This window comes from Ostrinia furnacalis, unplaced genomic scaffold, assembly GCF_004193835.3.
Source record: "Ostrinia furnacalis isolate ACB-3 unplaced genomic scaffold, ASM419383v2 OfSCF1242, whole genome shotgun sequence".
NCBI classification, from domain to species: domain Eukaryota; kingdom Metazoa; phylum Arthropoda; class Insecta; order Lepidoptera; family Crambidae; genus Ostrinia; species Ostrinia furnacalis.
In genome coordinates this window covers 627,044-635,900 of record NW_021131481.1, presented here as the reverse complement: position 1 = coordinate 635,900, position 8,857 = coordinate 627,044, and positions in this window count along the sequence as shown.

Genomic DNA, 8,857 nt, shown 5'->3' with positions numbered 1-8,857 from the left:
CATATGATATGTTTGTAGTCTGAAATTGATCCTGAAAATCTATTTAAGTAAAATCTTATTGTTTGGACACTCAAATGATAAGTTTCTGTAGTACCTATTAAAAGCTATTTTTGAAGACTATTCATAAGTGTAGTTACTTCAGGTACACTTTTAAATTTTAATTACTACCTTGAAATTACATAGGTATCAAAAAGAAGCTGAAAGCTTTAAAAGCTTAACTAAATGACAATGTAGAGTTCATTTATTGATTGTTAAAGAAGTAGCATCTTATCCTTGAAATTACGTAGGTATTAAAATGAAGCTGAAAGCTTGGCTAAACGACTATGTAGAGTTCATAACTTTATTGATTTTTATAAAGCATCTTAAGATTTTCTTAATATTTGAGCATTTTCTGATTTTTTATTTTTCCAAAACAAACATTTCAATTTAAATTCCTCCTCAGTCGATACTTGAGTATCATCCCAAAGTTCAGCCACGTTAATCAGGGACGTAGTTAGCTGGCTGCGTGACGAATCGGCACACACTGACACCCGTAACTGGAACGCCACGACTACTCATTTTCATTTTTGTAACGAGCCCGTAAAAAGTTGCAAGTGCGAGACTGATTTTGGGGTTGGGTTCCGTAGTTTTCTTGGCGTTTCAACTAAAAAAAATACTTTGAGCCTTCTTAACGTTTTAGTTTAGTATACTGAAAAAAAAACGGTATATGTAAATTATGTCTGCATTAAAACAATTTATATACAACATACCTTTGGACATAATAAACTGCGCCTTTACTCCCAAACTAAGCAAATCTTGTACTATGGGTACTAAAAAACGGATTTATCATACTTAAATTCCTTTAAAATTGTTTCAGTTATCTCACTGAAAACTATTTGGTGCATTAACACAACTTTTAGTAGCACACAAAAAGTGCATGACTTGCAAACTTACACTTAACTTGTAAAAAAACTAGTAACAATAGAGTTTTCCTATTTTCAGCTTTTATTTCCTCATATCCAATGTAGAGCTATTTATGAAACAACAAAAATAGTTCAGCGTCTTAACTACAGTCAGGCAAGGCATTTAGCGTTTTAGCTCTAAAAAGTCTAGATTGTGATTTAAAAGTTAACTGTGTCTATTTCAGTACTAACTACCTGCTTACTTTTTAAGGTTGCCTGGTTATACCTACTATTTTTAATGTTGATGACATATGAATGATTGTAATAGAGCAAGTTTGCTTCGAAATAAAGTGTCAGCTTTTGGAAATGTTTAGTAAGTAGATAATTAATAACAATAAATACATTGCAGTAGAATCTCTACATTATTTTTAAAATTTGAGTGGGAAGTCTTTCAGTTACAATTTTATTTGGCGTGTACTTAAAGTAAAGCAGGAATTAAATTATGTTCAATTAGTTGAGATTCGGATAGTATTCAAAATTAGCTGTAAGCCCAATTTCAGATAATTTCACCGTTCCATCCCACCCAACCCAGTGGAACCCTAAAAATAGGCCGGGAGCCATGTCAATCGCTTTGTGTGCTTTAAATTAAATATACGCTATACGTGTGACTGCATGCTCCCGCCTATATTAATGTGGTAGATCCGAACCTGCCAGTCATGGTACCGGCAGGGCCATCGGTACGCCAACCGATTAATTTAAATGTTTTTTTCTTAATTTAACCCAATGGATGAATTAGCTACCTGAATCGGTATTGTTGCGTAACAGAGATTATGGGATAACAGTCGGTACTGTAGACAATTTCGGTTAGTAGTCTTTAAATGACGTAAAGGAAAAAAATAATGTAGAGACGTTTGGACTGTCCACCGGTAAGACAAAAAAAAACAAAACAATGAACTGCAATTAGTTTTTTTTATGAACTAACTAGCTGACCCGGCGAACTTTGTTCCGCCTTAATGGCAATAAATAAGCAGACTTTTTTTTTATTTCGAACGGGATAAAAAGTATCCTATGTCCTTCTCCTGGCTCTAAACTACCTCCCTGACAATTTTCAGCTAAATCGGTTCAGCCGTTCTTGAGTTATAAGCGAAGTAACTAACACGACTTTCTTTTATATATATAGATATTTTATTCTACGAGTACTTATCTCTACTAATATTGTAAATACTAAACTAAACAAGACGAGTGTTCTCTCTAGAGGAACTTATTTGATTACAAAGTTTAGTTCATATTAACTGTCATTCTGTATTCAACTATCATTTGCTGTGGTGCAGTAACTCAGGAACTCTACTTATTTTAAAAATGAAAAAAAAATACTGTTTTCATTGAGGAATCATCCCAAAACTATGACTTGGCACTAACAAATAGTTATCACGCACAGTATGAGGTAACAAATTAGCGTTTTTTCTTAATTTGGGCAATACAATAAATTGGCTACCTGATTTGTTATTGTTGTGCGATGGATGAATTAGTGGATGGTATTGTAAAAAGCTTCGTGACTCTACAATTTGTTTTGAAAGTTTAATGATTACCACAAAGAAGACATGATTCCATTTTTAATTTTATTAGTTCTAAATAAGGAATCGTAGCAGCAGTAGAAGGACTTCTATTGTATGGGTTGTAACAAATTAGTCTCAATTGTATGCCTATAGACAGTGTGATATTCGTTATAGATTTCGATTAGTTAAATTCAGCATAACATCTGCTACTTTGCATCTAACTTAGAGAAGGAGCAAGGCGGTTACGAAATCGAATCTGAAGTCTCCGAAGCACCAAATATTTTTTCTAATCTGATAATTAGATAAAATAGTGATTATAAAAAAAATACAATCATATTATGACTAAACCAATTAATAATATGATTCATAATTTTTGCGTAGCAATATCATTATAGATGTATGAAGTCTAGACTGCTATACGAGTATTAATTATTAGATGCCCACCTATTTATTATTAATAAGAATCAGGGATTTTTATCATTGCAAAGACAAGTAAAATGTGTGTAATGAACCAACTTGTTTGCAATCTTAACTTTGGTAAAGCGCAATTGGCATCTTTCCGATTAAAATGCCAGCGTTTAATTGTAATTGAGGCTACTTCGTCATGTAGACACGTATCTACACACAAAACAAATAATTAAATTAAAGTTTTAATTAACTGTCAACGCGGCGAGGGGGTTTTTATGTCGCCAAGTCTTGCATATTCATTTCGCTCCGGCCACTCGGGATGTGCCCAAACTCCGTACTCACAATACAGACCACAGATTGGTGCACATTTTTTACTAGTTTACCCCATTTGCAACAAGAATGCATTCTTTGTTTAGTTATCATACGTTATTCGGCGGATTACGAAAGGAATTCATTAGGATTTTATTACTATTGGCGAAGAGTTCAAAATGATTTGAATAACAAAGTATCTGCGGGCTGCCATATTGAATTTAAAACTTCAGTTTATGGACAAGAGAAGTTTTGTAACATTGTTCGTTATGAGTTTGTTTTTACGAGTAACTTAGAATTTGAGTGCAAATTAATGTTATTGGCTGGGTTCGTGAAGTGCGGGTATAAACCGAATATTTTAGAAACTTTAGTCGAAGTAGTTATGTAAAGGACTTTCAATGTATGTGAATCTGTTTTCTGTCTGTACCCATTGATTGATTTTAATATAAATCTGCCTACTTTCCTTTTAAAGTTGCTGTGACTCTAGTTAATTAAATGTGAACAAATCGTTAATCTTGAGTTATGTCAACTCATACCTTACTCGCGACTTACTTTTTACTGCCAGACAGGCATACACTCTCCTATTTATAGATTTCATTAATAGCACCATAACTCCATCGAGAATAATTAGCTAGGCGCTATGTTGTTGTTTTTAACCTCATTTGACTAAATAATTCCTGTTTATGATGACACCTAATCCCATATGAATTAATGCGAGTTCCCTGAGCGGTACCGAGCTGTTATTTCAGATCCATCAGCGTGGCTGTTAAACCAAAATAGCCCAGTAACACTAGTCACATTCGATTTAAATATACAAATTTTTGAAAATGCATGTTTATCTAAGCAAAAGCTCGCGTCCCTCGAAAGCTCTTGTCTAACGTTTATTTTGTTTGTGGTTATTCTTATAAAATGTTACCGTGTTCGAGTTAAAATCTCTCGATCGTCAATCTTGTAATTATTTTTGATAGATGGTGCTTTCAGGTTTTGGTGTTTTCTATTTTCAGACCATTTTTTACTTTTAATTACGATTGTTTGATATTTGAAAATAGTACGAAACCATGTTTATGGTTGTAAAAGAAAATAGTGTAACTGTATCAAGATTATACTTTCTCGTGCATTTATTTTACGAAGACAAATGTTAGAGCGTGCAGTATATTTGTAAACCATGTAGAAAATGCCAGTCCGCAAAAACAAGCAGCATTTTTTGCGCTGCCGTATCCGCAATAGGTAAAGCGAGGGTGAAATTTTTAAATTGAACGTCAAATTTATTATTGCGAACGCATAAATGACCGGTGGGCCGGCGGCTGAGTGGCGGCGAGCGGAGCCGCGCGTTCATAAATTTGAATATGGAAGTGAGTTCTAATGGCGGCGGTGTTTATTTTTACTGCACCCCCAGAGCCGCACGCCCGAATGCGACGCCGAATTTATTTCCATGCATTTTAATATCTCCCTCTGAATAGCTATTGCCATTTTCACGCGGTTTTATTGCCGCCTCTATAGGTATGTTACGCTCTTTGTTTTGTTAGGCGCGCTTTACGATCGAGCGCTATGGACAATATTGGTTGCTGAAGCCTCGTAAGGCGGGGTGCGGGTGTAATTAGCGAAACGGTTACTGCGCCGATATAATGAGTGCGGTAATCATGTAAATTCGCTCGTTTATGAAGTGGATTGTGAGGAATGCTGAGGTGGTGTGTGTCAGAATTAAGTCATTAAATGTAGACGTTGATTGATAGGAGGTTGTAGGAGGGCACGCATCGCGGAAGCTCACGCAGCGCGCTCACGAAAGCGCCACTGTTGAGAGGTACAGTCGGGGTGGTTTGCGATGGACCTTATTACGTGGGTCTCAAGGGTAATTGTTCGGGTGGCGTCATGTGCGCCTGGGTACGCCGCGGGCGCTAAACTCGCTTGCGCCGGGAGCCCCCTCCGCGTTGACTTAACGCCTTGTTGCTGTTTGCTCGTCTCCACCTCAAGGGTTAGGTGGTTTGTCAGGCAATCAACAAATAGCAAAGCATCCAGCTCGGGATAATTAAGTTTGCCTTATTGCACTGACTTGTACCGTAGTTTAACTAAATAACATACGCTACATTTCTTTTCTGTTTTAACCAAAACTAAACCTATTTTTTAAAACTGTAGATCGTGTTAACAATACGTAACGTTTAATCATTCTTAAAGCAATTTCAGAAATGGCTTTGGGTTTAAAATACCGTAGCCAAATTATCTCGCACGCATGCAGCGCATTATCTTAATATTAAAAATTGAGACGTTGACATTTCGATGTCTTGTATTATGGAAAAAATATTGCTGACATGGCTTACAAGTGCCACTTAACATGTCAAAACAATTTGAGCGCCAGTGGAAAGGCTTCGCTGCGTGCGCGCAGAGAACACGTAAATTATAGAGATTTCCAACTACATGCTACGTAACGACAAGCGACAAGCTGTTTCTTATGACTTCATAATTTGTTAATACTGTTTTTTTCAAAATTGCCTGCGATTATTTTTTTATGAAATTGTTGCTTGCAGAATTGACATTACGGGGAGCAGTAATTTTCTTTGACATCGTGTTACGTTTGCGTCATAATTGCTTTTTTCTTTCACCATTTATGTTTGCTTAACACTTTAATTGCAGTTTAAAGCGTTATTAAGTCATTTCGAAATGAAAACGGACAGCGTAGAAAAGTGTTCGCAAGTTCTTGGTTACAGTGGTTTCAGTGAATTAAAATAAAACCTTCAAATAACGGTCAGAAGGATGTGTATTAGGCGAAGTTAAAAAATAAATCTTGCGTAGCGGCGAGCGCTGGCCGCCACTATCTCCTGAAATATAAAAGTGTCCGGGGGCACTCTGCGGCCTCCACCTCATATTTTGTTATTTTATTTATATTAAAAGTAATGGTTCGCCGCGCGGTATAATGCTCGAGACAGTTTTTGCGCATTTTTCTCTTTTCTCCGTGTCGTATATTTTCACTTAAATGACATTGGTACGTGACCCCTCTCATCTTTGTTAGTTTTATCGGCGCGCGGGTTAACGGCGTGTTTTCAGCGCTAAGTAGGTTTTTAGTGTGGTTTCAGGCGAGTTTAGTGTTAGGCACACATTAAGCTTCGTTTGTTTGTCAAATAGGTTTATAAATAGGATTCTATGACGTTACGATGTGATGAAAGAAAGTATACTTAGACACGATGTAAAAGCATTGTACCTATTAATGCTTTCTATGAATAAATGTTTAGCATTAAACAGTTTGGCTACTGCAAGAAGCATATTAATTGCAATTCTTGTGCATAGCAGCAGTAGGTACCTACTAAGCACTGCAACTGCACCAGCATAATTATGTTTGACCTAGTAATATGCGAAATGTTTTNCGCTAAGTAGGTTTTTAGTGTGGTTTCAGGCGAGTTTAGTGTTAGGCACACATTAAGCTTCGTTTGTTTGTCAAATAGGTTTATAAATAGGATTCTATAACGTTACGATGTGATGAAAGAAAGTATACCTAGACACGGTGTTGCTTTGTATTAATGCCTGCAAGAAGCATATTAATTGCAATTCTTGTGCATGGTAGCAGTAGGTACCTACTAAGCACTGCAATTGCACCAGCATAATATGTTTGACCTAGTAATATGCGAAATGCTTTAAACAAATATAATGTATGCAGCAATGGCTATTTCTTGGCAAGCGAGTCGCAGTCTTTATGTCAGACATGAGCGCTAACAATGTGTATCGAGCTGCCGCACAGCGCCGGCTCATCCGGCGCACTGTTGTACTGGCATAAATTTACCTACCATAGCTTTATGCTATCATAAACAAGAAATACAGACATCTTCACTATAATGTAACGTCGGGGTTGAAAGCGGACGAGGTCCTCGAGACATTTTGGTCCTATTGCGCCGGTGATAGGGGTCAAATCTGAGTACGTTATAAGTGCGGGTTGGCAGCAATCTGCACAAGCAGACGCGAGGTGCAAGCGAGGTGCTGTGGTGGTATGAAGTGCGTGCGCGCGGGGTAAAGTGGACCTTAAGTCGAGTGGGGCAGGGCGGGGTGGCCGAGCTGGTGTCGCGGCGTTGCGGCGGCGGCGTCGCTTTTCCGGGGAAGGCGCTATCTCGGGTGCAGCGGGCGCGGCCCCCCCCTCGTAAATAACGCGCGTTGGCGAGCCGGCGAAGCGCCCGTGCCAGATTCTACAGCTAGAAACAGTTAAACGCTCATAATTTCGTGCTGGTTAAGCTTATCTTTGTCTCGTGCACGAAATTTCTCTGTGCCGTCCCCCTCGCGCGTTTTCGTGGACATATTTTATTTGTTGCAGCGGAACGCTTTGTCGCGCTGGGGCCAAAGTTATAATTGTCGTTCGACATACCAATGCAGTTTGTGCATAAACTTGCTAGGATGTTACATTCTTGAAATAAGTTTATGTGGTTTATGTTTCAAGCTTTGTTGTGGTTTAGCTATGTACTTGTACAATATTTGTTCACACTTAGGTACTTACTTAGCTATGTCTTGACTGAAACCTAAAAGCTTTCTAAGTGCTGATTCAACGTATTGTAGTAAGTATAAACTATGCGATAGATATTGAAGTACGATGTGCATAATTCTGTATCGTCTCTACCCAGACGAGACGACAAAGACAACAAAATCTGAATGTGCAAAGAACACTTTCACCCCAACACTTGTTTACTCAATGGAAAAGTACTATTTCAAATTGGCCACCCGAGACTTTGACAGGCTGCTTCCTTATTCTTATTTATTCCGTCTAAATTTATGCATAAACCTTAGTCCCAACTTTTCATGTAGATATACGCTGAAAAGGCATCCGAGTGGCGTGCGATAGTGGGGGCGGCCCCCTGCGGTGTTAAGCCGGTATCATCCCGCTTTATCGTGGCGCGCGGTTTCATAATAATTTTAATACTAGCATTGCATTCGGATTTTCATAAGCGCTTTTCGCGCTTTCCCCGTCGGATGCGGCTGCCCTCGCTCAATCTCTGCGCTAAAGGCACCCGGGAGCTTTTTCAGTTTTATACCGAGGTTTATTACATTGAAACGGAAAACTGATGTTTTTTTGTGTGGGTGGGAACGGACGCGACAGCGTTTTGAGGTTAACAGATGGGGGAAAATTTTGGAGTGCTTTTCTGTTTAGTAGGTAAGTTAAATAATAATTATTTAAGTTTAGCTTTTCAGGCGAATATTGTAAACTCTCACAAACTGTTAATGCTTGCTTTCTCGTCAAGAATATATTTAGATTGAACTCAACTTTTAAAGTATGCTCTTAACCAATATGCCACTTTATTGAAGTAATTCTTAAAGGGTGCAAAGCTTCAAAGTCAGTTTGAAGACGTGATGAAGTGTTTTAGTTTGAAGGTAAAGCGTAATTAAATGACTTATAACTTTTTTAATTTACTTTGGAATAACATTGAGTGCATATTTCTCNGCATTGCAGATCAGATTTTCATAAGCGCTTTTCGCGCTTTCCCCGTCGTATGCGACTGCCCTCGCTCAATCTCAGCGCTAAAGGCACCCGGGAGCTTTTTCAGTTTTATACCGAGGTTTATTACATTGAAACGGAAAACTGATGTTTTTTTGTGTGGGTGGGAACGGACGCGACAGCGTTTTGAGGTTAACAGATGGGGGAAAATTTTGGAGTGCTTTTCTGTTTAAATAGGTGGTTAAATAATAATTATTTAAGTTTAGCTTTTCACGCGAATATTGTAAACTCTCACAAAC